The following is a 27887-nucleotide window of genomic DNA, read 5'->3' as shown; positions in this document are numbered from 1 at the left end:
GCTGGATCCCAAGACCCTGGGATCATGACCACAGCTGAAGGCAGAGGCTTTAACCCACTTAGCCAACCATGTGCTTCAATAAAACACTGGTTTTTAACATATGGATATGAGTATGTCATGAATGATGTGCTATTCTACGTCTAGTGTTCACCTATTTCATTGCAGGTTGTACGGAGCTGATCGAATCCATCACCTGTTTGGTACTGGAGTAAAACAATATACCTAGGACACCATTTTCCCAGTGCTCTGAAGGTTTAAGGGATATTTGATTCTTTTTCCCCAGTCTATACTATGATTTTCTCCTCTTTGTGAATAGGATATTACTTTGTATTATGTGTATTACCAAGCTTTGTGACATAGAGGTATTGTTGGTGTTTTAGCTCATGTACTCCATGATACTGCTACTTGGTATTGATTTCGTGTAGCCAGTAGTGTTGTCAGGGCCTTGTACCGACAGGAGCCCTTCTCACTATGCATTCCCCAGTCAGCACGGTATAGGGTGACAAGTTAGTGGAATGTCTCATATGACGTCTGTACTCTGTCCTAGTGAGCCACCATTACTCCTTTCTTCCAATGCCTTCCTTCCCATGTTCCATAGAGAAAACTGCTCATCCCCCAGAGCTTCCCTAAATCTGTTTTAGTCAGAATGCCATATTCTGGACATAGACTTGGGACTCCATAGTACTCTACGATGGCCCCAAATGAAAGTATGTGCCCCACGTCCTGCATTGAGGTTGGTTTTCATGTGTCTGTGAGGTACACATGCACATATGACCACACTATGTATGTCATAGATACCCCATAAGGAAGAAAAATATTTCCCAATTGGAGTGATGTGGTAGCCCATGAAGAGACAAAAAATATTAAAGAGGAGGAATTAGCATATAAAGGAGGACAACTGTGCTGAGTTTCCGAAGTGACTTCCTAGATGTAAAAAATAACTACTACTTGTTTTATGACCTACCTATCTCCAGATCTCCAGTTGTATTCGCCCTCATTTTTCTTTCTAGCTACGTAGGAAACACAACTGTTATCTTTTGCCTGTGTTGTGGAGAGCATGTCTTCAGAAGATGCTTAATTGAGATTAGACAGATGGAAAGCCGATGGGTATTAAGACATTTAGCATGGGGATGTGGGAATTGAATCTAAGTGAAATTTGAGGAAGGCACCATCCTTTGAGAGAAGGACAAGACCTATTAAAAGGAAGTGTGAGGAGCTCTTTCCCGTGTGGGGAGGGACCTGGAGGTGGCTCCCTTTAGTCACTGCAAAGGCACAGGCAGCTCTTGCTGGTGTCAATTGATGAATACATGTCATGGAGAGAAGAGATGGCTAATGTGGTTTTCTCAAGAGTGGGTAAGTTCTGCCTTATCCTGATGATTTGATTGACCTCCTGCATCTTCCTGAGGACTAATGCTGTTGGATGTCAGTGATGACTGTACTATCCCTGCCTAGATCCATGACAAGGGTTGGAGGAGGGTGTTTAATGATGCAGTCATGTGGGCAGCTTTAAGATGTCACATGGTAGAATAGATGTTTGAGATGAAGAAGCCTTCTGGACAGTGGAATAGGCTGGAACAGCTGGGTATGTGCTGTGCTTGCTCCCTCATTTCCCAGGTAGGTAACCCCAGTCGAGGTCCAATCCAGTGTGGTTGGGAGATCCTTCAGGGAAGCTGCTTCCTTGCTGTGCTGAACCTTCCTCCCTTCTTTAGTGCCATCATGAATGTAGTACTATGAGTGTCTACGTGGCTCAGTCATTAAGTGTCTGCCTTAGGCTCAGGTCATGAGCCCTGCATTGGGCTCCCTGCTCAGTGGTGAGTTGATTTCTCTCTCTCCTCTGCCCATCACCACCCAGCACCACAAGTGCCTCTCTCATTCTCTCAAATAAAATATATTTCTTAGAGATTTTATTTATTTATTTGACAGAGAGAGGGAGTTCACTAGTAGGCAGAGTGAGAAGGGAAAGCTTGCTCCCTGTTGAGCAGAGAGACTGATGTGGGGCTCGATCCCAGGACCCTGAGATCATGAGCCAAAGGCAAAAACCCAACCCTCTGAGTCTCCCAGGAACCCCTGCAGTTGATATCAGATAGAGTTGCCTAGGGGCACCCAGGTGGCTCAGTGGGTTAAAGCCTCTGCCTTGGACTCAGGTCATGATCCCAGGGTCCTGAGATCAAGCCCAGCATGGGGCTCTCTGCTCAGCAGGGAGCCTGTTTCCCCCCCACACCCCACCTCTGCCTCTTGTGCCTACTGCTCTGCATACTTGTGATCTCTCTCTCTCTCTCTGTCGTATAATTAAACAAAATCTTAAAAGTAAAAATAAAAAAAAAACCACTTGCCTACCTAGAACAGACACATGAAAAAATGTTCATCATCATTAACCATCAGGGAGATTCAAATCAAAACCACATTGGGGTACCACCTTACACCAGTTAGAATGGCCAAAATTAACAAGACAGGAAACATCAAGTGTTTCAGAGGATGTGGAGAAAGGGGAACCCTCTTACACTGTTGGTGGGAATGCAATTTGTTGCAGCCACATTGGAGAACAGTGTGGAGATTTCTTGAGAAATTAAAAATAGAGCTTTCCTATGACCCTGCAATTGCACTCCTGGGTATTTACCCCAAAGATACAGACATAGAGAAAAGAAGTGCCATCTGTACCCCAATGTTCATAGCAGCCATTGCTACAGTCACCAAAGAGCCAAGATGGCCTTCAACTCATGAATGGACAAAGAGGATGTGGTCCATATATACATATATGTATATATGTATACAGTGGTGTATACATGGTCCATATATACAATGGTCCATATACACAATGGTGTATTTATGCCTCCATCAGAAAGGACGAATACCCAACTTTTGTATCAACATGGTCAGGACTGGAGGAGATTATGCTGAGTGATCTAAGTCAAGTAGAAAGAGTCAATTATATGATTTCACTTATTTGTGGAGCATAAGGAATAACACGGAGGACATTGCATGACGCAGAGGAGAAGTTAGTCGGGGGGCATCAGAAGGGGAGATGAAGCATGAGAGACTGGTTTCTGAGAAACAAACTGAAGGTTTTGGAGGGGGTGGGTGGGAAGTTGGCTGAGCCTGGTGGTGGGTATTAAGGAGGGCACGTATTGCATGGAGCACTGGGTGTGGTGCATTAACAATGAATCTTCGAAAAGTGAAAAAATAAATCACACACACAAAAAAAGAGTGGTGCACCTGGAGGGACAAACATTATTTCATAAATATTTAGTCTTTCCTTTCTCCTCTGAATACAATCCCCTCCTTGGAAATTCTAAATCCTACCCACTCCTCCTTAAGTCACCGTGACAAAGAAGTCTCACCTTCTCTTTGAGCCTCATGTCTTTCTCATGCCTATACTTAAGAACTTGTTTTTTCTTGTGAAACCGTGTGACGTCAAGAACTTGTTTTTTCTTGTGAAACCGTGTGACGTCATTGAGAACAGCGCAGGAAAAACAAGCCTTCCTCTCTCACATTCATTCTGTTGTGTGAACTGACCTCCAAGCTTCACACCCGGAACAGAATGTGCAGACAGAGCTGGGGATCAAGGGCAGCTGGAGCTTCATTGCTTTGCCAGCCAAGGAGGCCTCAGCAGGTTGGGGCGTGAAACCCACAGCCCACCCAGAGGAAGGGGCTGGGGCTTTGTAGGAAAATACTGGATTATGTCCGAATTCCAGAGGAATTGTATCTGTGCTACCAGTGCTGTTAATCATGTTGTCGGGGTGGAACCAGGTTCCTGAAACAAAGGGCTGAGAAGTGAGGAGAAGAGGTCTATGGAGAAGAGAAAGGTTACTTATTTGGAAATGGAGTCTCACTGAAACATTAGTTGCTTTTTTCTTTGTTCAACCTGATGCTTTCCAAGTGGTTTTCATTTCAGTCAGCAAGACAAAGGTTGTAAGAAGACTGCATACTTTACCACTTTACATACTTTACCACTCAGTGTTTTCTGGAATGGCTAAAATAAAGAAAAAGGATTACATCCAATTTTCCTGAGAATGCTGAGAATTAGAATTCTCGCATATCGCTGAAGGGAGGGTAAAAAAAAAAAAAAAACATGCAGTGTGGAAAACTGTGTGGCAGGTCCTTATGAACAGAAACACCTACTGAAGGGGACTATTTGTCACCCAAAAATATGTATCTTTGGCCTGAGCATTATTTTCAGCCGGTTATTTTGAATCAAAGGCAGATAAAGGAAAAGCTCTGAAATCCCCTGTTACTTTGAAAGAGACATTTGCATTTCTACAGGAAAGTTCAGTCTGTCAGGTGTTTCCCTTTGTGTAGCAGAAAGAGGGAGAGGGTGTCAGTCTCCCAAATCTCTCATGGTGGAGAAGGCAGGGCTCGAACTCTGCTCCCAGCCCCAGCCTTGGTTCCCCTGCTTGGCCTGGTCACCTCCCCAGTTCCTTCCCAGCAGGGTCACCTGTGAAGTTTCAGGAAGGATCTTCTCTGCAGGCCTCCCCCTCAGATTCTGTCAGTTGGTTTGGGCGAAAACAACACTGTTGTGTTAATTAAGGGCTCCAGGAGATTCTCTGTGAGGCCAGGGGGGAGCCCGAGGGCTTTTGGTGGTTTTCTGAGAGTGGATTTGTGGCTTTGGTCCTGGAGAGGTGACAGGGTCTTTGCTCCGTGAGTCTGGGAGGGTCGGGTCCCTGCAGCCCGAGGTTCCGATGCTGACATTGAAGATGTGAGTGGCGGTGGCAGGGGACCCCTCTCTCCCCACAAAGCAGGTGAGGAAAATGCAGGGATGGGTGTCCTCACGGGAGCTCACAGTTTCTGAGCTGCTCCGGACACAAAGAACTGGAAGTTGGGCCTTTTCTGCATCTCTGAGTCCTGCCTGTGGGCGAGCGGTGAGGAGAAGGAGCTCTGTTGCTGGATTTCAGGGCATTTTCTCCTCATGCAACTGTGATTTCCCCCAAGATCCCTCGTGAGGACGAAATCTAGAGGTGGAGGCGAAGGCAGAAATGGCTGGTTCTTAGGTGAGCCTCGTGTCCCCGTGGAGCTATGTCCTCTGTTTCTCCACAGACCCTCGAGTTTAGAAGCTGCAGATATGGATGCCTCGAGTCCGGGTGCTTCTCACTTCTGCATTCACCTGTTTTTAAGACCCGGTCAGAAGTGATATTCACGGTTAGTACTTTGGAATGCTTCTTTATGTCCCAGAGCCTTCTGTTCTGTGTCCCCAACCTGGCTTCGATAGGGCATCAGTAGTCATTGTCACTTTGACTTAAAGTCCCACGAGGAGTGACAATATTCTGTTGGTGGCAGATCCAGAAAGGAAGGTGTTGAGTCTGAAATTCCTGTGGCTGATGAGGTCTGGTCCTGGGATGTCAGGGAGGGAAATCATTTCTCATTCAGGCTCCTCTGGATTCTCGATCAGCTCTGTGCAGCTGGGGAGTAAGGAAATGCAGACATAAACTCAATGAGTATGAGTCCAGAAAAACTTGGAAACTTACCATTTTAAGAAAGGGTGTGTGTGTGTCTTCATCTTTAGCATGTGAAAGAGAAATTCTGCTTAAAATCCACTAGAAGAGGGTGCCTGGGGGCTCAGTCAACTAAGGTTGGACTGTTGATTGCAGCTCAGGTCGGGATCCCAGGGTCCTGGACTGGTATCCCCGCTTCTGGCTCTGTTCCCAGAGGGGAGTTCGCTTAAAAATTCTCTCCTTATCCGGCCCTTCCCCATCTCCTCTAAAATATAAATCAATCTTGGGGATCGAGGGTGGTTCACTTGGTTAAGAGTCTGCTTTCTGCCTTCAGCCCAGGTCGTGATCCCAGGGACCTGAGATCCAGCCCCACATCAGGCTCCAGGTGGGCAAGGATCCTGCTTCTTCCTCTCCCTCTGATTTTCTGCCTGTTTGTGGTCTCTCTCTCAATCTCTGAAATAAATACAATAATTTTTTCAAAATTTTATTTATTGTGGCACTGGGTGGCTCAGTGGGTTAAGCCTCTGCCTCCACCTTAGGTCATGATCTCAGGGCCCTGGGCTCCAACCCCACATCAGGCTCCCAGGTCGGGAGGGATCTTGCTTCTTCCTCTCCTTCTCCTGTTCTGCCTGCTTGTGCTCTCTCACTTGCTATCTTTGAAATAAATACAATCTTTGTAAAAAATTTTCTTTATTTGTAAGAAAAGGAGTGAGAGCACAAGTAGGGTGTGTTATGGGCAAAGGCAGAAGGCTCCCCACTAAGCAAAGACACTCCCCCACCGCCCCAATGTAGGAGGCATTCCCAGGACCTTGTCTTGGCCTGAGCAGAAGGCTGATGCCCACTGACTGTGCCACCCAGGTGCCCCTATAAATATAATCTTTTTTTTAATAAAGATTTTATTTATTTATTTGACAGATGGAGATCACAAGTAGGCAGAGAAGCAAGCAGAGAGTGGCGGAAGAGGGCTCCCTGCTGAGAAGATATCCCCATGCAGGGTTTGATCCCAGGACTCTGGGATCATGACCTGAACCAAAGGCAGAGGCTTTAACCCCCTGAGCCACCCAGGTGCCCCTACAAATATAATCTTTAAAGAAAATGAAAATAAAAATAAATCTTAAAAATTCAAAGAAAAGAAAGGAGTAAACTAGCTATTTCTAGCACAGGGATGCTGTGCTGTCTCAGTGCAGTGTCTCTGTCAGTCACTTGGGGTCCCAGACATGGGTCCATGATTGGGTGGAAGCCCTTCCAGCAGCACTGCCGGAATTCCCCTGAGGCAGGACAAAGGCGGTGGAAGTTTCCTGAAGACCTAAGAGATCAGCAGGCAGGGGGGCACAGGAGAGCTTGTCTGCAAGGGGCATTGTGTGGGGGTTGCTTTTTGGGAGAAGGAAGGTGAGAACCGGGAACCTGTGGGACTTGGTCCTTTCTGCTCACTGTACCTGGTTATCAGTAGCCCATGGGTTCCTTAGGGTCTTGGTAGTTTTGAGGTGGATCTCCTGCTGAAACTCCTGCTGGGCCTGTCTGGACTCAACCAAGTGGTCACTGGGGCCCTTCCTCCACTCCTTTGCTCAAGCCTGCTTGCCTAAAAGCAGCCTCTACAGATCGTATAGTGATTCAATTGCTTAGGTATATCTACTGTATTTCCAAAATCAGATTTGTATTCTGAAATCCTGTTTTCAGTCCAGTGGAAACCCAGTGATGATGTGTCCTTTGATGTGCATTAGGCCCTGATAACATTTGTTTCCATTCAGCTGATGGGAACTTCTTTTATTGGTTTGGTGCTCTCTGCCAGATCCTCCCCTGACATGTACCTGTTTTCCCTCCTGTCATTTGTAAGGAACATAGGATACTGAGGAATATGCAGGAACTGTCGCATTTCAGGTGTCAACTTCTTTCTTCTGCATTTCTCTTGCTTATAGTTTCGTTCTTTTTCTTTCCTTCCTTTTTCCCTTCCTTCTATCCTTCTTTTACATTTTTTTTTAATCTTTTAATTTTTTCAGCATAACAGTATTCATTATTTTTGCACCACACCCAGTGCTCCATGCAATCCGTGCCCTCTACAATACCCACCACCTGGTGCCCCCAACCTCCCACCCCCCACCCCTTCAAAATTCTCAGATCGTTTTTCAGAGTCCATAGTCTCTCATGGTTCACCTCCCCTTCCAATTTCCCTCAACTCCCTTCTCCTCTCATCTCCCCTTGTCCTCCATGCTATTTGTTATGCTCCACAAATAAGTGAAACCATATGATAATTGACTCTCTCTGCTTGACTTATTTCACTCAGCATAATCTCTTCCAGTCCCGTCCACGTTGCTACAAAAGTTGGGTATTCATCCTTTCTTTCTTTCTTTCTTTTTTTTTTTTTTACAGCTTTATAAACATATATTTTTATCCCCAGGGGTACAGGTCTGCGAATCGCCAGGTTTACACACTTCACAACACTCACCATAGCACATACCCTCCCCAATATCCATAACCCCACCCCCTCTCCCAACCCCCTCCCCCCATCAACCCTCAGTTTGTTTTGTGAGATTAAGAGTCACTTATGGTTTGTCTCCCTCCCAATCCCATCTTGTTTCATTTACTCTTCTCCTACCCCCTCGACCCCCCATGTTGCATCTCCTCTCCCTCATATCAGGGAGATCATATGATAGTTGTCTTTCTCCGATTGACTTATTTCGCTAAGCATGATACCCTCTAGTTCCATCCACGTCATCGCAAATGGCAAGATTTCATTTCTTTTGATGGCTGCATAGTATTCTATTGTGTATATATACCACATCTTCTTTATCCATTCGTCTGTAGATGGACATCTAGGTTCTTTCCATAGTTTGGCTATTGTAGACATTGTGCTATAAACATTCGGGTGCATGTGCCCCTTCGGATCACTATGTTTGTATCTTTAGGGTAAATACCCAGCAGTGCAATTGCTGGGTCATAGGGTAGTTCTATTTTCAACATTTTGAGGAACCTCCATGCTGTTTTCCAGAGTGGTTGCACCAGCTTGCATTCCCACCAACAGTGTAGGAGGGTTCCCCTTTCTCCGCATCCTCGCCAGCATCTGTCATTTCCTGATTTGTTAATTTTAGCCATTCTGACTGGTGTGAGGTGATATCTCATGGTGGTTTTGATTTGTATTTCCCTGATGCCGAGTGATATGGAGCACTTTTTCATGTGTCTGTTGGCCATCTGAATGTCTTCTTTGCAGAAATGTCTGTTCATGTCCTCTGCCCATTTCTTGATTGGATTATTTGTTCTTTGGGTGTTGAGTTTGCTAAGTTCTTTATAGATTTTGGACACTAGCCCTTTATCTGATATGTCATTTGCAAATATCTTCTCCCATTCTGTCAGTTGTCTTTTGGTTTTGTTCACTGTTTCCTTTGCTGTGCAAAAGCTTTTGATCTTGATAAAATCCCAAAAGTTCATTTTTGCCCTTGCTTCCCTTGCCTTTGGTGATGTTCCTAGGAAGATGTTGCTACGGCTGACGTCGAAGAGGTTGCTGCCTGTGTTCTCCTCGAGGATTTTGATGGATTCCTTTCTCACATTGAGATCCTTCATCCATTTTGAGTCTATTTTCGTGTGTGGTGTAAGGAAATGATCCAATTTCATTTTTCTGCATGTGGCTGTCCAATTTTCCCAACACCATTTATTGAAGAGGCTGTCTTTGTTCCATTGGACATTCTTTCCTGCTTTGTCGAAGATGAGTTGACCATAGATTTGAGGGTCCATTTCTGGGCTCTCTATTCTGTTCCATTGATCTATGTGTCTGTTTTTGTGCCAGTACCATGCTGTCTTGATGATGACAGCTTTGTAATAGAGCTTGAAGTCCAGAATTGTGATGCCACCAACTTTGGCTTTCTTTTTCAATATTCCTTTGGCTATTCGAGGTCTTTTCTGGTTCCATATAAATTTTAGGATTATTTGTTCCATTTCTTTGAAAAAAATGGATGGTACTTTGATAGGAATTGCATTAAATGGGTAGATTGCTTTAGGTAGCATAGACATTTTCACAATATTTATTCTTCCAATCCAGGAGCATGGAACATTTTTCCATTTCTTTGTGTCTTCCTCAATTTCTTTCATGAGTACTTTATAGTTTTCTGTGTATAGATTCTTAGTCTCTTTGGTTAGGTTTATTCCTAGGTATCTTATAGTTTTGGGTGCAATTGTAAATGGGATGGACTCCTTAATTTCTCTTTCTTCTGTCTTGTTGTTGGTGTAGAGAAATGCAACTGATTTCTTTGCATTGATTTTAGATCCTGACACTTTACTGAATTCCTGTACAAGTTCTAGCAATTTTGGAGTGGAGTCTTTTGGGTTTTCCACATAGAGTATCATATCATCTGCGAAGAGTGATAGTTTGACTTCTTCTTTGCCGATTTGGATGCCTTTAATTTTCTTTTGTTGTCTGATTGCTGAGGCTAGGACTTCTAGTACTATGTTGAATAGCAGTGGTGATAACGGACATCCCTGCCGTGTTCCTGACCTTAGCGGAAAAGCTTTCAGTTTTTCTCCATTGAGAATGATATTTGCGGTGGGTTTTTCATAGATGGCTTTGATAATATTGAGGTATGTGCCGTCTATCCCGACACTTTGAAGAGTTTTGATCAGGAAGGGATGCTGTACTTTGTCAAATCCTTTTTCAACATCTATGGAGAGTATCATATGGTTCTTGTTCTTTCTTTTATTAATGTGTTGTATCACATTGATTGATTTGCGGATGTTGAACCAACCTTGCAGCCCTGGAATAAATCCTACTTGGTCGTGGTGAATAATCCTTTTAATGTACTGTTGAATCCTATTGGCTAGTATTTTGGCGAGAATTTTTGCATCTGTGTTCATCAAGGATATTGGTCTGTAGTTCTCTTTTTTGTTGGGATCCTTGTCTAGTTTTGGGATCAAGGTGATGCTGGCCTCATAAAATGAGTTTGGAAGTTTTCCTTCTATTTCTATTTTTTGGAACAGTTTCAGGAGAATAGGAATTAGTTCTTCTTTAAATGTTTGGTAGAATTCCCCCGGGAAGCCGTCTGGCCCTGGGCTTTTGTTTGTTTGGAGATTTTTGATGACTGTTTCAATCTCCTTACTGGTTATGGGTCTGTTCAGGCTTTCTATTTCTTCCTGGTTCAGTTGTGGTAGTTTATATGTCTCTAGGAATGCATCCATTTCTTCCAGATTGTCAAATCTGTTGGCGTAGAGTTGCTCATAGTATGTTCTTATAATTGTCTGTATTTCTTTGGTGTTCGTTGTGATCTCTCCTCTTTCATTCATGATTTTATTTATTTGGGTCCTTTCTCTTTTCTTTTTGATAAGTCTGGCCAGGGGTTTATCAATCTTATTAATTCTTTCAAAGAACCAGCTCCTAGTTTCCTTGATTTGTTCTATTGTTTTTTTGGTTTCTATTTCATTGATTTCTGCTCTGATCTCTATGATTTCTCTTCTCCTGCTGGGTTTAGGGTTTCTTTCTTGTTCTTCCTCCAGCTCCTTTAGGTGTAGGTTTAGGTTGTGTACCTGAGACCTTTCTTGTTTCTTGAGAAAGGCTTGTACCGCTATATATTTTCCTCTCAGGACTGCCTTTGTTGTGTCCCACAGATTCTGAACCGTTGTGTTTTCATTATCATTTGTTTCCATAAATTTTTTCAATTCTTCTTTAATTTCCTGGTTGACCCATTCATTCTTTAGAAGGATGCTATTTAGTCTCCATGTATTTGGGTTCTTTCCAAATTTCCTCTTGTGATTGAGTTCTAGCTTTAGAGCATTGTGGTCTGAAAATATGCAGGGAATGATCCCAATCTTTTGATACCGGTTGAGACTTGATTTAGGACCAAGAATGTGATCTATTCTGGAGAATGTTCCATGTGCACTAGAGAAGAATGTGTATTCTGTTGCTTTGGGATGAAATGTTCTGAATAGATCTGTGATGTCCATCTGGTCCAGTGTGTCATTTAAGGCCTTGATTTCCTTGTTGATCTTTTGCTTGGATGATCTGTCCATTTCAGTGAGGGGAGTGTTAAAATCCCCTACTATTATTGTATTCTTGTCGATGTGTTTCTTTGATTTTGTTATTAATTGGTTTATATAGTTGGCTGCTGCTCCCACGTTAGGGGCATAGATATTTAAAATTGTTAGATCTTCTTGTTGGACAGTTCCTTTGAGTATGATATAGTGTCCTTCCTCATCTCTTATTATAGTCTTTGGCTTAAAATCTAATTGATCTGATATAAGGATTGCCACTCCTGCTTTCTTCTGATGTCCATTAGCATGGTAAATTCTTTTCCACCCCCTCACTTTAAACCTGGAGGTGTCTTCGGGTTTAAGATGAGTTTCTTGTAGGCAACATATAGATGGTTTTTGTTTTTTTATCCATTCTGATACCCTGTGTCTTTTGATTGGGGCATTTAGCCCATTAACATTCAGGGTAAGTATTGAGAGATATGAATTTAGTGCCATTGTATTGCCTGTAAGGTGACTGTTATTATATATTGTCTCTGTTTCTTTCTGATCTACTACTTTTAGGGTCTCTCTTTGCTTAGAGGACCCCTTTCAATATTTCCTGTAGAGCTGGTTTGGTATTTGCAAATTCTTTCAGTTTTTGTTTGTCCTGGAAGCTTTTAATCTCTCCGTCTATTTTCAATGATAGCCTAGCTGGATATAGTATTCTTGGCTACATGTTTTTCTCATTTAGTACTCTGAATATATCATGCCAGCTCTTTCTGGCCTGCCAGGTCTCTGTGGATAAGTCTGCTGCCAATCTAATATTTTTACCATTGTACGTTACAGACTTCTTTTCCCGGGCTGCTTTCAGGATCTTTTCTTTGTCACTAAGACTTGTCAATTTTACTATTAGGTGACGGGGTGTGGACCTATTCTTATTGATTTTGAGGGGGGTTCTCTGAACCTCCTGAATTTTGATGCTTGTTCCCTTTGCCATATTGGGGAAATTCTCTCCAATAATTCTCTCCAACATACCTTCTGCTCCCCTCTCTGTTTCCTCTTCTTCTGGAATCCCAATTATTCTAATGTTGTTTCGTCTTATGGTGTCACTTATCTCTCGAATTCTCCCCTCGTGGTCCAGTAGCTGTTTGTCCCTCTTTTGCTCAGCTTCTTTATTCTCTGTCATTTGGTCTTCTATATCGCTAATTCTTTCTTCTGCCTCATTTATCCTAGCAGTGAGAGCCTCCATTTTTGATTGCACCTCATTAATAGCTTTTTTGATTTCAACTTGGTTAGATTTTAGTTCTTTTATTTCTCCAGAAAGGGCTTTTATATCTCCCGAGAGGGTTGCTTTAATATCTTCCATGCCTTTTTCAAGCCCGGCTAGAACCTTGAGAATCGTCATTCTGAACTCTATATCTGACATATTACCAATGTCTGTATTGATTAGGTCCCTAGCCTTTGGTACTGCCTCTTGTTCTTTTTTGTTGTTGTTGTTGTGAATTTTTCTGCCTTGTCATTTTGTCCAGATAAGAGTTTATGAAGGAGCAAGTAAAATACTAAAAGGATGGCAACAACCCCAGGAAAATATGCTTTAGCCAAATCAGAAGAGATCCCGAATTGTGAGGGGGGAGAAAGGGGATAAAAAGGGGTTCAGAAAGAAAGAAAAAAAAAAGAAACTATTAAAAAAAAGAAAGCCGATAAAGAAAAAATATAGAAAGAGGAAAAATATATATATATTAGATAAACTATTTAAAAAATGTTAAAAAAAGAAAACGGTAAAAGTTAAAAAAATTAGCAGAAGAAGAGAAAAAGAAAATAAAAATTGAAAAAGAAAAAAAAATTAAATTAACTGCAAGGCTAAAAAATTATGGGGAGAAAGCCATGAGTTCCGTGCTTTGCTTCTTCTCCTCTGGAATTCCGCCACTCTCCTTGGTAGGTGAACTTGGTCCTGGCTGGGTTTCCCGTTGATCTTCTGGGGGAGGGGCCTGTTGTAGTGATTCTCAAGCGTCTTTGCCGCAGGCGGAGTTGCACCGACCTTACCCGGGGCCGCGCTGAGTAATCCGCTCGGGTTTGCTTTCGGGAGCTTTTGTTCCCTGAGCGCTTTCCGTAGAGTCCGGAGGACGGGAATGAAGATGGCCGCCTCCTGGTCTCCGGCCCGGAGGAGCCGAGAGCCCGGGGCCCCACTCCTCAGTGCACCCCCAGAGAACAGCGCCCAGTGACTCCCGCCACCCTGGCCTCCGGCCGCGCTCCGAGCTGACCGAGCCTGTGACCGGTTCAAGGCAACCCTGAGCTGAGAGTCACTCCTTGGCTCTGTCTCTGTAGCCGGCTTCCCGCTCCAATACCGGTAAGCTCTGCGACACTCAGACACCCCCGATCCTTCTGCGACCCTGGGGGACCTGAGGCCGCGCTGACCCCGCCTGGGCTTCACCCCAGTTAAGCCTCTGGATCGATGTCCCTCAGCGGAACACACTTTTAAAAGTCCTGATTTTGTGCTCCGTTGCTCCGCCGCTCGCCGGGAGCCGGCCCCTCCCCCCGAGGTCTATCTTCCCGTCGCTTTGGAGTCACTTCTCCGCCAGTCCTACCTTGCAGAAAGTGGTTGATTTTCTGTTTCTGGAATTGCTGTTCTTTTTCTTTTCAATCTCCCATTGGATTTGTAGGTGTTTGCAATCTTTAGATAAGCTATTTAGCTGATCTCCCGCTACCCGAAGTAGTCCCAGCCTGCTACTTCTCCGCCATCTTGACTCCTCCTCTATCCTTCTTTTAAACGTTTTCTCAGCTGAGAGAGTGCATGAGAGTGATGAAAGGGAATGAGGGAAAAGCAGATTCCCACTGAGTGGGGAGTTGAACTTAGGGCTCTATTCCAGGAGTTTGAGATCATGACCTGAGCTGAAGGCAGACCCTTAACCAACTGAACTATCTGGGTCCCCCTTGCTTCTAGTTTCTGAGGAGGAGAATGAAGTCAGAAGAGGTGTGGATAAAATTAAATTTCCTTCAACTTCCAGTCTGTTGATAAATACCTGAGAAAGGCAGAGTAGGACATTCCTCAGGGAACTCACAACTGCCTCAAGGTTAATGTTTTGTTGGATGCAGAAAGCACCCTTAGCTTGACAATAGACCTCCAGGATCCTGTAACTCCTCTTTAACAGATGAAAATTGCTTCAGAGACTTGAATTCTATTCCTCAAATGTAGCTCAGGCACCATCCTTCAAGCTTGGGGCCCACTAATAGATATCTGGAGGGTCTCCTGACTAAGGTGTTACTAACAGTGAGTGGCCTCATCAAAACACCAGCTGGGAGGCCCTGAGGGTCCTGGAAACTTGGCTTCCAAATTCCTCAGAGCCTCCTGCTATCCCTCACCCCCTCCCCACCTGAAAGCATAGAACCAGTCACTGCTCACATTCCTCTCCCCTTGCTTTAGGACCACAGTGTTTGTACCACGGGTATCTGAACAATCCTTTCTTCCTCATCACTCCAGAACCCCAATATTTCACATCAAAACATGTCTAGAGTTTCTTGACATTTGGCTTCTCTCCCACATCCCAACACTTTGCACTGGACAAGGAGGGCTGTCACCTCTGTGTAGTGGGTAGAGTTGACTTCTGGGAGTGAAAGTTCTCAACCGGGCAGCCCTCTGCCCCATAGGTTTTTCTTTAACTGCACACCCATCTCAGGGAGAAGGAAAGGTCGGATATAGTTCTAGCTGGTGACATTAACTCCCACTTTCATCTTAGGAAACATCGTGAACTGTGTCAATGGCCACTTGGTGACTGTGGTATTTATTACAGGGACTGCTGACCTTCAGGGATGTGGCCATATAATTCTCTGAGGAGGAGTGGGGACGCCTGACCCACACTCAGCGGCAGCTGTACCTGGATGTGATGTTGGAGAGCTACGGACACCTCCTCTTCTTGGGTGAGGAAGATTCCTTCCAGATTTCCCAAAGCCCACTGAGGGTTTTATTCCTTCCTGTGAAGACTGTCTTTTCAGAGATTTCTCTTGGAATGACTGGATTCCAGATCCAGGCAGAAAGGGAAAAAAGTAGGAGTTTGTGGATGGAGAGACAAATCTTCATGATGTTTCCTTTTCAGCCTCAGCTTCTCCTTCCTCAAGGTAACATCATGGCTTGTGAAGATGAGTGGCAGTTCTCAACATGGATTGACATAGAATGGTGCTGCTTACATCTGCGACTGAAATTTACCCTTCTTATTATCATGTCTACTACTTGGAAGTGTAGGTCAGGATGTGAACAATGGAAATTCCTCTTGTGTATTCTTTTTTTTTTTTTTTTTGAAGTCTTTATTTACTTATTTGACAGAGAAGGATGACAGGTAGGCAGAGGAGACGGAGAGAGAGGGGGAAGCAGGCTTCCCTCCAAGCAGAGAGCTTGATGTGGGGCTTGATCCCAGGACCCTGAGATCATGACCTAAGCCGAAGGAGGAGGCTTATCACCCTGAGCTACCCAGGTGCCCCACCTCCTGTGTGTTCTAAAGGGACTGTTGGGGAACAGCTTTTGGGAAACCATTTTCTAGGTTTGTACAATATTGTCTCTTCTCTCCTGAACGCAAGACTCATGGGAAGTTAGAATCGGCAGCAATAATCACTTTCCTTTTTCCTCATAAACAGGTCTCCTCCTGTCAGAGCCAGACCTGATCATGTTTTTGGAGCAAGAGAAGCAGCTCTGGGATGTGAAGAGAAAGGAAACCGGAAGCTTCCATTCAGGTAGTTGGGAATGAATGAGGCAGATGACAGAGGGGATGTCCAAGTCTGAAGGAGGAGGGTGGACCTTAAGCAGTGGTTCGAGTAGCTCTCCTTGAATGAATGTCAGTTGGAGACTTGCCTAGTTTAATGTCTCTCTCTTTCCAAGAGAAACAGTCTGCTCTCCAACATATTCAAGTTCTTGTATTCTCTAGGGATTCTCCTTCAGCTGTAGGGATGGTCCCTCACATCATAGGGAGAGCCAGGAGACTCTTCTTTGAGGGGGAGGACCCCCCTAATCTGAGAGCTTTCTATTGTTGTGAGGGCCTTGGAGAAGTTATCCTATTTCTGAGGACCTGTATGCCATGGCCTTTGTCAATTCTGGTTTTCATTATGGGACAAGTAGGTCAGGGTAGTTGTATGCACACTGGGGTTTGGTGGGGAAATTCCTGGAACACTGGAGACCTATTTTTAATGTTTTCTGGCTTATGCTTTCTAATGTATGGAGGCTTTAATCTTAGTCTTACAATATTCAGTTTCAGTAACTTCATCAGATAACAAAACACTGCCCTAAAATGAGAAAATGTACTGCTTTATTTCCCTTCGAATGGTCTTTTTTCTTTTTCTTTCTTTTTTTTTTCCCATATAGAAATTTCTGCTCTATGAGTTCCATTCCTCAGTGTTGAAATACTGTAATGTCTCTATTTGTTTACAAGAATTCTGACATAACAAATGCTTTTGGGGAACTAGCACATTTAGAACTTGAACTTGTAGCCTTTAAGAAATTCTCATTTATTACATTAGTTTTTAATAATTGCATCATTGCATGATTCTTCTCTGAACTTCTTGTGACTTTGTCATGTGTGTTTTCACTTTCTAATTAGTTTTATATGAGATTTATCTTTGAATTTTTTACATCAAATGTCCTGATACGACATGGGCATGCGCTTTATAGGAAGTGAGTTAGACAATTAGTAATATTCCCATATAGTTTGTTTAAAAATTTTATTTGTTTGAGACAGAGAGAGAGAGAGAGGGAGAAAATGAGTACGGAGGGGAAGGGCAAAAGGAGAGGGAGATGCCAAGTCCCTGCTGAGCAGGGAGCCCAGTGTGGGGCTGGATCCCAGAACCCTGAGATCATGACCTAAACTGAAGGAAGATGCTTAACTGACTGAGCCCCCAGGTACCTCAAACCTCCATGTTTGAAATATCCTTGTGTTCAGTAATGCAGTGTTGCTTCATGGGAAATTCATCATGAGCTTTTTCTTCTACTTTCCTCAGAATGCATCAGAATTTAATCCCAAATATTAATTTCATATACAGAGTCTCTCCGCATATTTTCAACATCTATGATGTTTATTTATTTAGAAATGAAGATGTTGTTTGTTTCCTCTGTCTTAACTGAATGGACTATAGGGTTACATTCTGTGGAGGAGAACGAATATATTAATACCATAATATATGTCTTTCAAGCTTTTTAAGTGTTCATAAAATTCTCATTTACAGCTCTTTATGATTGACTTTAATGAGAATTCTTCACAATATTATAGTCCATGAAGACATGCCACTCAGTTGCTTGTTTTTCATGGGTACATGGACACAGTTCAAAATTATGGTAATGTACAAGTTTTCCTTTTCTGTCATACATCAGTGTTTTATTTAGAATTTCGTGGGTTGAGTTTTCTCTTATTCCGGTTTGGTAAATTCCTAAGAATGTGCTTCCTTGTCTGGCTCATTCCACGACATTAGCTAGATGCGGGTTGGGAGTTCTCTGTGCAGGTTGTTGGAGGAAGAGAATTTTCAGCTCCGTATATTTCATCATATTTCAAGTCCATGTGAGTATAACTCAAAAAAGAATGAGCTTTATGCTTTTTGCCTGTAAATTCTGTGTGTTTTTGTCTTGTGTTTGTATGTCGCACATACATACTGTGTCCCCCCTACTTTTTGTCTCCTTGTTGAGTGGTCAGTGAATGTTGTACCATGTCTAGATGAGTTGTCATCCACATAGAATTGATTTCATCATGTATATGTGGGTGAATGTTTATGCTCTGCATGAGAGAAAGACTTTTTTGAATTCAGAGGAATTTTCAAACATTTTATACTTCTGTGTCATATTTTGGTATGAAATACAAAAGATATACTTTATCTAATTAATTGTAGGATTAATACTCATGATATGTCTTCATACCTTTGTCACTGAGTTTTGTGTCTTCTTTGAGTATTTTCATTGTGGTTACCTTTGGAATTTGTTAAAACAACTTAGCTGTAAAACGAACCTTTTGTTTTTATTTTTTAAAGATTTTATTTATTTATTTGACACAGAGAGAGATCACAAGTAGGCAGAGAGATAGGCAGGGAGAGAGGGGGAAGCAGGCTCCCCACTGAGCAGAGAGCACAGGGTGGGTCTATATCCCAGTTCCCTGAGATCCTGAACTGAACCAAAGGCAGAGGCTCAACTGACTGAACCACCCAGGTTTAAAACTCAGTGTCAATTATATAGAAAACTCTTATTCCTGTCTCCATCCCTGCAACCCCTCCTGACTTTGTTACCGACATCACAAATTCTTTTATGTTGTGTACTTTATGACCTAAATTTCTGATTATTATTCTTTTTATTTTTTTCAAAACAAAGCTCTGTAGCAGAAATAAACGTGACTGGTATCTCATTACAACACAGCAGGTTTGTGTAATTGTCTACATATTTATGTTCAGCGGAGAGATCTGTGTTCTCGTGTGGTTGCAGTTTCTGGGTAGAATCCTTTTATGTCATCTAGAAAGACTTCCTTTAATGGTTCTTGTGGGACAGATCTACTGGTAAGCTTAGAGGGGTTTTTACTTGGGAATGTCTTTGTTTCTGCCTCTGTGCAAAAGAATTTTGCTCGGTAAAGTATTGTTGGTGGCTATTTTTCAATCTTTGAGTACCTGAGTACGTTATGCTTGGCCCATTCCTGTTCGGGCTGCTGAGAATCCTCCTAGTGATTTTCTAGGAGCTCTTGCACAAGATAAAGTGCATTTGCCATTGTGTTTCTTGTTAGATTTATTTGTTTGTTTATTCATTTATTTATTTATTTGACAGAGAGAGATTACAAGTAGGCAAAGAGGCAGGTAGGGAGGGGAAGCAGGTTCCCTGCTAAGCAGAGAGGTGTATGGGGGAGCTCAATCCCAGGACCCTGAGATCATGACCTGAGCCAAAGGCAGGGGCTTAACACACTGAGCCACCCAGGTGCCCCTGTCATTGTGTTTCAAAAGTCTCTCTTCATCTGTGGTGTTTGATGGGTTAATTACAACATGTCGTGAGTTGTCCCATTCTTTGTATGTGGTCTGCTGTATATACCATAGTTTTATAAGGAAGTAATTTGAAGAAATTAAATATGAAGGCAATCATAATGAAAAGACATTTACTGTAGCGCACTGGATTTATCAAGCAAACTTCTCTGTGTCTAAGTGGACCGTTATTGATGAAAAGCACGTTATTCAGTGGTTAACTCTATTTGTTAGGAGACCTGAAAGGATTCAGGGGCAGATGGATCTCTAGAGAGGGACGATTATTTTCAGTGTGATTCATTTTTCCTTTTGACTCTATTTTGTACATGTAGATGAGTGTCCAAAGAAAGCCAGAGTAGCAGAAGTTTAATCAGATAAACTAGCCTTTTATCTTTTGTTTATATTGCTTTGATATCAGGGTACTGCTGACCTCACAGAATGGTTTTGAGTGTATTTCTCTATTTCAAAATTATAAGATTTTTTTTATTGCTATGATTTTTTTTCTTCAAAAAAAATTTTTTTTAATTTATTTGACAGAGATCACAAGTAGCCAGAGAGGCAGGCAGAGAGAGAGGAAGGAAAGCAGGCTCCCTGCTGAGCAGAGAGCCCGATGCGGGGCTCGATCCCAGGACCCTGGGATCATGACCTGAGCCGAAAGCAGGGGCTCTAACCCACTGAGCCACCCAGGCACTCCATATTGCTATGATTTTGATAAGGATTGTCATGAATGGTTTTTGTAAATGTTAGTTTCTTTTTCTTGTCCTGAGCCATGGCTCACCATCTAACACCCAGGGGTTCTACCTAATGATCGCTAATTGAATAAAGTCACTACAAATATAAAGATAAGCCACAGCTACACAATTCTCAAGGACTATTGAGCAAATTTTATACTGTAAGTTTCTCCTGTTGTTTTATGAGCATAGAGAGCACAAGGAGAGTTTTGATCTGCACAGAATGCAATGTGTTATATTAAACTAAAGATATATTTTGAAGTTCCAGAACTAAGTAGGAAGACGCACATGTACATACATACGTATGTGTTTCTATATCTTCAGAAGGAAAAGGAATCTTGGTTCAAACCAAGTCATTTACAAGTTTGAAAAGTGATGATTTCCTAGCAAGTAAAAAGATTCTAGATTCATAATAGAAATAGTTTTCTCTGTATTGTATTGAATTTATGCTTCCTACATCTCATGTATCTTAGTTTGAGAATCTCCCCATGTGAATCATCTCTTACATAACTGGGTTTTACTCCTGTTGGATCTACTCTGTTTTCCTTATTCCTGTGTTGACCTGTTGTTTACCTACCTTGATAGAGATTTTAACAAGAGTTTCCATGGAATGACATGGTATTCTAAATTTAATTTAAATGTGAGAGTAATTCTCCAGGGGGCATTATAAATTCCACGTAGTTAAATTGAGACTACAGTCCTTCCTTTGCAATTGGAGAAGTAAGAATTCCTTAGTTGTTATTCTTTTCCCTTCTAGGAAGTGATGTCATCCATTTTGGTCACTTCAGTATCATCACTTAAAAATGTGGAGACTTCATGAATCATGGTATTTGTTTTTGTTTTTCTTTGTTGTTGTTGTTGTTGTTGTTGTTTTTACATTTATTTTAAGGAAACAATGATGGGACAAGGCTGGGTGCTGAGTAGTTGTTCTAACTTAAACAGAACACAGTGTTCTGTTAGGAGTGATGGAGCAGCCCAGTGGAAGAGATGAAACAGATCTAGGCTGAAACATTGGCCTGAATTCTCCATATGGGGAGAGGACCCCTGTCCAAGGCTACACTACTGACTCTGAATCTAGAAGGAAAAATTGTACTTCCTTTCTTTCCAAATCCTGTCCAGTTCTTCTGTCCCATCTCTATTTCTATGATTGAGGCATCACAGCTGACTTTCCCTCCTGTGTTCTGGAAACCTCTTTGTCACTGAACTCCCCCTCTCACCTAAGCCAGGCAGGCCCTTGCCTAGCCTTAGGAGTAGCTTGGAGTTTTTTAATGCCACTGTAAATGGTTGATAACAGGATCATGTGAGGCCTATATGAGTATTAAATACAATGTTGCCACCACTGCACTGGAAGAGAAGCAAAAATCCATCACTGGGCCACAGGATTAGTTCAGGCATTTGGCACTGGAAGTTGTGAGGACAGATAAAACATGATGTTGCAACAGTTTGAGAGAAAGTTAAGTGCTATGGAAATGAAATATGGTAAACTCTTGAAATGTGAACAAAGATGTGGTAGAGAGGTCCCTTTGGTCACTGCAAGGCCTTAGGAAGCTACTCATGATGAGCGAATGGGACAGAGATGCGTTCCTGGGAAATGTGGCTGTCTGGGATGTCCGATGCTTTTCTCATGATGTAATGTATTCCCTGCTGTCCTGAGGACCAGTTGCTATTGGGTGCAGAGATAATTGTACTCTCTGAGGCCCAAATGCATGGAGTGTATGGAGAGGGGTTATCGGTTGATTAAACATGGTGGGCATAGTTTAAAGATGTCACATGACAGAGTAGATGTTGAAGACGAAGAAGGCTGCCGGACACTACCGGTGAGAACGAGCCAGGTGTGTGTTGTGGTTCCACAAAGCATTGGTATCCCAGGAATATAACCCAACATAGGTCTCACCCAGGATAGATGGGTGACCTTACAAGCATGATGACCTGTGGTTGGCAGGGCTCTCCCTCACATCCACTCAACCCTGAGATGAATTTATCCTATGCTCTGATCCATGTGCAAGGCACTGATTCATTGAGAAGTCAGTCACCAGTTACAAGCAGTGATGATTTCTGCTTCAAACAGCCTTCCCAACATTTGAGGTAGCTGTCCCTATGTTGTTTCAGAGCTCACATTGTCCCTACACCCCTCTTGACCTGAGTGAAAAGAGGATTTGTGTGAGTTGTAGAGACAGGTAACATGCAAGTTGGGTAGCATGGTACGCTCAGATTGAACATGGGATCAGTTGAAGGATAATACATTTTTCAGTAGCTGTTCTGCTGTGGTCACCAATACCATGAAATCCTGTTCTGTACATGCAGAAAAGAAGGTGGCTATTTGCATATTTACATATCCAGTGTGTTGGTACATGCTCAGGTCTTCTGAAATAGCCCAGATAACCTCGAGTATAATCTGATTTTTACATGTCTTCTTTCTGGGATTGTCCACCCCCGGCCATAGTGCTTATACTTGAATTTTCTTGGCCCCAGGATAACTGCCCAGCACCAGAGAGTAATCCATGTTTCTTGCAGCAAAGGTGATGGTGTAAACCTGACAGGGCATAGGGGATTTGATTTGAACCGTTTCTGTTCTCATTCAGGGAAACCATCCTCCCCAAGGCACCACTCTCTCTACGCCATTGACCAGAACTGTCACAAGGACCAGTCTATGTTGAAACACACAATTGTAGCAGAGGTGGACGTGAAGATGTTTGTGAGTGTCTCTTGTTTGAATTCTTTCACAGTGTCTGCCACAAAGGTGATGACACTTTGCCCTGAAACTGACTAGCTGTTTCAGAGAAGCCCTAAAATGGAGAGTGTCCTTAATCTGAGTGCATGCGGATTTTCCGCCGCCTGCACTGGCATCCTGATGAAGAGCTGCTTAAGCCTGCAATTGTTTATGATCTTCCAATAAAAATAGTCAAATACAGATTTATTGTGAGAATGCTATATTCAGCACCATATAATCCATAACATGTATTAATGTCTGTCATGTGTTTCTTAACTTAAAAAAGTGTTTACCTAAGTTCCAGATCAGTTTAAAATAAAGAAAAGATGTATTCATTTATTTTACAGAAAGCTCTGGTGAAAGGCAGGAGTGGGGCAGAGGGAGAGGGAGAGAGAATCTTAAAGTGACTCCCTGGTGAGCTTGCAGCCCAACATAGGACCCGATCTCAGGACCCTGAGACTGAGATCATGACCTGATCTGAAATGAAGAGTTGGAAGTTTAACCCACTAAGGACCCAGGAGCCCCACTTTTTATTTTTTAAAGCATCATTTATTTTAGAGCACACTCGTGAGTAGAGTGAAGACACAGAGAGAGAGAATCCAGAAGCAGACTTGCTGCTGAGTGGAGAGCTGATGACATGATCGAACCCAGGACCCTGACATCATGAACTGAGCTGTAACGAAGAGTGGCCACTTAACCAACTGCCCACCCCAGAACCCTTGTTCCCATTCACCTAAATTTGGATTGCTTTCATTGAGGAACATGAACTAAAGTGTATCAGGGTTGATCTCAGTTCAGTGCTTGGTCAGTGCTGATGGCTTGGTTTTCTCCCCAGAAGCCTGTAAGAGAGGCTCCCAGGTTGTCTAGGGTCTTTCTTCAGGCTTCTAGTGCTGCAGGAATGGAGGCTAGCATCAGCCATGGGAAGTGACTTAGAATGTGCATAGCTACCCAGACAGAGAACATAGAATGTTCTAGTTCAAAACATTGGCTGGACACCCAAGTCACTCACAGGTGCTGACAATTCCCCTTAGCCAGATAGGCTCATCTACACAGGAGAATAGGCAATCAGTGGACATTGTTTGTAATGGAGCCCCACCCACACTGACAGCTTTTGGTTGAAAGATTTCTACCATGACTTTGGATGAATGCGACATTGTTAGGTTCACAGGGTGGCCAGGGATGTGTCTTTGGTGGTATGGTGTGCATCTTGAGTATCTTCTAGGCCTTTGCAGTTGGCCCTATGGCCGATGGTTGGAAGATCTTAAAGTCAAACCTTCCAGGTACATTGACATTGGGATCTACCCTGCATGTGACTGTACAGCAGTGCCAGGTGAGCTGCAAAAGATCATGAAGGAAAATGTATCTGTACTGTGGTAGATATCTGAGCCAAATCACACATGTGCCTTATACAGTATTGTCACTCTTCCTTGAAGTCATGTGGTGACCTAGTGATCTGCGTGAGCATTTCCTTGATTGACATTTTAGTTATAATGGTCATTCCACTCATATTTGTGTATAAAAATGCTTGGAAGTATAGTGATAGCATCTTGATCTTGGGTCGAGGACAGGTGAGTTTATTGTACAGGAAAACAGATGGTCTGTTTTCATGGCCAAGGATCGGGCATATATGCTAGATGTTCCTTAAAGATACTGGGGTTTCCTATGCTCAGAGTGTCCAACACAAACCCACCGCATGTGCAGTGTGTCCCTGTATGAGGTGGGGTGGGCGGCTGGCCAGTGAAATTAGTGTGATGAAGATGTTTATGATGTTTGCTGTGTCATGAGCCATAAGACACTTGAACATTGACCTGGGAACCTCTTGTCTTCTGCCAGTATTGGAACACTGTTACAGACCAACGGGTTACAGTATAGAATGCGTGTCATCTTGGAATTTTTATATTTATTAAATTTATCCGGGGACTTTATTCAAAACAAAATAGACATTCATAGGTCTGCTTCTTGTTTGGTCATTTATGTTGTTTTGGTTGTACACATAAGTGAATAGGTATAGTATTTTTATGTCACTTAGTTCACATCGCATAACACCTTCTGGGTCAAACCACATTATCATAAAGGACAAGACACAATGAAAAAAGCTGAAAGAGACACAAATACAATGAATAGCCTGAATGTTACCAGTGTGGAATGGAGAAGGATGATGGGCAACATTAGGAAGTGGGAATGGGAAGTATAGGCTTCCGTGGGGTGAAAAGAATACAGGGAACTCCTGGAATGGTTTTCCTGTAGCATTTTATGGTGCCAGATATTAGCGACTATCGGTGAGTATAGCAGCGCCTATAGAGTTGTTGAGTCCGCATGTTGTACACCTAATGAAATGGGACATTGTAGAGTATATATTAATAGAAAGGAAATCAAGATGGATACCAAGAAGCATATACGTATAATGTTTTAAGAAGTTACAGGTAAAGAAAACTAACCCTACTCTTCCAAAGAAGCTAATCCTAAGTATTCATAGTAGGATAAAGTCCTAGGAAAGCAAACTGATCTGTATCACAGTAGAGAGAAACATTCCTTAATGTAGAAGGGAAGGGACAGGGAAAGAGAAGCATGTGCCCAGCAGAGCAAAGAAGGGAACTGGAAGACCAAGAAGATCTGTGGTCCTCACAGGCAGCCCAGGAAGAGCAGCCCAGGCCATCCATGGAAGAACAGTCATTTCTGTGAGAGCTTCTTAACTCCATTTCCTTGAATTTGGTCTCTCTCCTCTCACCACTGAGGGGCATCAGGAAGGCTTTTCTTTGGAAGTGGATTCTTCGGGGAAGACCAGAAAGTGCAACCATGTTGTATAACTGTGCTCATTTTATTTTATTTTATTTTATTTTATTTTTTTAAAGATTTTTATTTATTTGACAGATCACAAGTAGGCACAGAGGCAGGCAGAGAGAGAGAGGAGGAGGAGGCAGGCTCCCCGCTGAGCAGAGAGCCCAATGTGAGGCTCGATCCCAGGACCCTGGGATCATGACCTGAGCCGAAGGCAGAGGCTTTAACCACCGAGCCACCCAGGTGCCCCAACTGTGCTCATTTTAGACAAAGTCAGTTTTCAGAACTAAGCCTAGGTTCAAAGAAGTGATCCTGTAGCCTGAAGACATGGGTACTAGTAAAAATCTAGGGGAAACTTGAAATTGATAAAGGCCACAGATGTAGTGGGATCCAAGCTACAAAACCCAGCGTTGCAGCCAGAGGCAGATTTCACCTGCATTTCTTGTGAAGGAGGGAGCTGTTTCTATGAGTATGGTGGCATGGGAAATTGAAGAAAGAAAAATAAGAGGAGGTGCAGAGAAGAGTGATTGGGTTAAGTTTGTTATGCAGGTGTAGGGTTGGCTTGAATGAAGAGTGAAGGGAAGCGAAGGACTCCATACTCACCTGTATGCTCTGCCCCCCTTTTATGAACCTTTGAAACTATAGTGATTCAGTCTGATTCTTTGGTTCATGGTTAGGAAATCAATCTTAATAACTTGTCCAATTTTAGGAATTCCCTGCTTTGTTTTGTTTTTGTTTTTTCATACATTTCCCTATTTGGGGGCACTGGGTAACTCAGTGGGTTAAAGCCTCTGCCTTCAGCTCAGGTCATGATTCCAGGGTCCTGGGATTGAGCCCGACATTGGGCTCTGTGCTCAGTGGGGAGCCTGCTTCTCCCTTTCTCTCTGCCTGCCTCTCTGCCTACTTGTGATCTCTGTCTAAGTAAATAAATCTTAAAAAAACAAATTTCCCTATTTATTATTATGTAATCATTTATGGAGTTAAAGCATTGCGAGTTTTGTTTTATTGATTGAAAGGGGCATTACTTTCTGTGTTTCATTAATGTTAACCTTTTACTTTATTTACTTAAGACTTTTCTTTATTTCATTCCTCTACTAAATTTCATCCTAGTCTCTTCCTTTTTAAGTTCCTTGCTGGAAATTAACTTGTTTATTCCAAGAATTTTCTTAGCTCTGTATTGTATAACATGAACAACATGGGAAATGGGAAGTCTAGTATGGAAAAACTGGCAGAAATAAACAATACAAACAATGACCAAAAGCAGTAAAAAAATTAAAATGATGATTTTTAGGCGTTTCTGTAATCATGTCAGGTGTGAACAAGGAATTTTACTGTTTCTTTTTCAGTTTAGATTCCTTTACTCTATTTTTGGTTGCATAATTGTTCTGACTAGAGTGTCCAGTACTCTACTCAAAGACAGTGGTGGGGTCACTTCATTACCTGCTGATGATAGAAGAGAAGGTTGCAGACTGTCCCTACTGAATAGGTTTCATCTTTTCATACATCTGTGGCATTCATTGGTTGGGGTTTCCTTCTCTCTCTACTTTGAGTTCTTTTAACATGACAGGTTGTCCAGTATGCCCATATTTGTATTCTGTCTCCCTTAATGTGATCATGTCATTTTTCGCCTTCATTCTGTTAATGTGGAGTCTTGAATTTATGTTTTTTTTTTTTTTTAAAGATTTTATTTATTTACTTGACAGAGAGAGATCACAAGCAGGCAGAGAGGCAGGCAGAGAGAGAGAGAGGGAAGCAGGCTCCCCGCTGAGCAGAGAGCCCGATGCGGGACTCTATCCCAGGACCCTGAGATCATGACCTGAGCCGAAGGCAGCGGCCTAACCCACTGAGCCACCCAGGCGCCCTTGAATTTATGGTTTTATGTATGTTGGAGAGCCCTTAATTCCAGGTCCATTTCCCACTTGATCATCTTGTAAAAAGGGAAAATGTGTGTTTGATTCAGTTTACTCTCTTTTATTGGGGACTTTGAGTGAATATGCCTCACAGGTAGAGTTTTGCAAACTTCGTGATTTCTAGTGTTTTTGTCTGGCTTGCATGTGCTGGGAATGCTGGTGCCACAGAGACAGTGTTCTGCTAGTTTCTCTGACCTTCACACCTTGGAAATGTTTGAGGAGATTTGCAGTCCTTTCTCCTTCAGTGTCTGTTTGAATATCCAGTGAATTCATCTGGCACACAATTTTTGTTTGCTGGATTTTTTTCACCTATTCCTCTTTCATTCAGCTTCCCAGTTGTAGATCGCTTGAGAAGTTTTCTACTTTCCTGAGTGATCCAGTCTAAATTCGTTATACCTTTTCTGAAATTTGTACTTGTCTTTTAGTATCAATTTGTGGGCAC

The 27887-nt window shown here is 42.7% G+C and overlaps 1 protein-coding gene and 1 long non-coding RNA gene across 2 annotated transcripts in view; one reads left to right on the top strand and one right to left on the bottom strand.

Moving 5' to 3' along the window:
* The window catches only part of LOC125088914 (KRAB domain-containing protein 5-like), a 664001-nt gene that overhangs the window by 114578 nt on the left and 521536 nt on the right, over positions 1-27887 (bottom strand). The gene's annotated exons all lie outside the window — the stretch shown is intronic.
* LOC125088924 (uncharacterized) overlaps positions 1-27887 on the top strand; it is a 64044-nt gene that overhangs the window by 23017 nt on the left and 13140 nt on the right. Inside the window, exon 2 of the long non-coding RNA XR_007123809.1 lies at positions 4927-4985. This is a non-coding gene — a long non-coding RNA (uncharacterized LOC125088924). The remainder of the gene's footprint in view (positions 1-4926; positions 4986-27887) is intronic.

Source organism: Lutra lutra, chromosome 17 (genome assembly GCF_902655055.1).
Source record: "Lutra lutra chromosome 17, mLutLut1.2, whole genome shotgun sequence".
Classification (NCBI taxonomy): Eukaryota; Metazoa; Chordata; class Mammalia; order Carnivora; family Mustelidae; genus Lutra; species Lutra lutra.
Note: the sequence above shows the minus strand (reverse complement) of the source record. Positions and strands in the feature narration are given on the sequence as shown.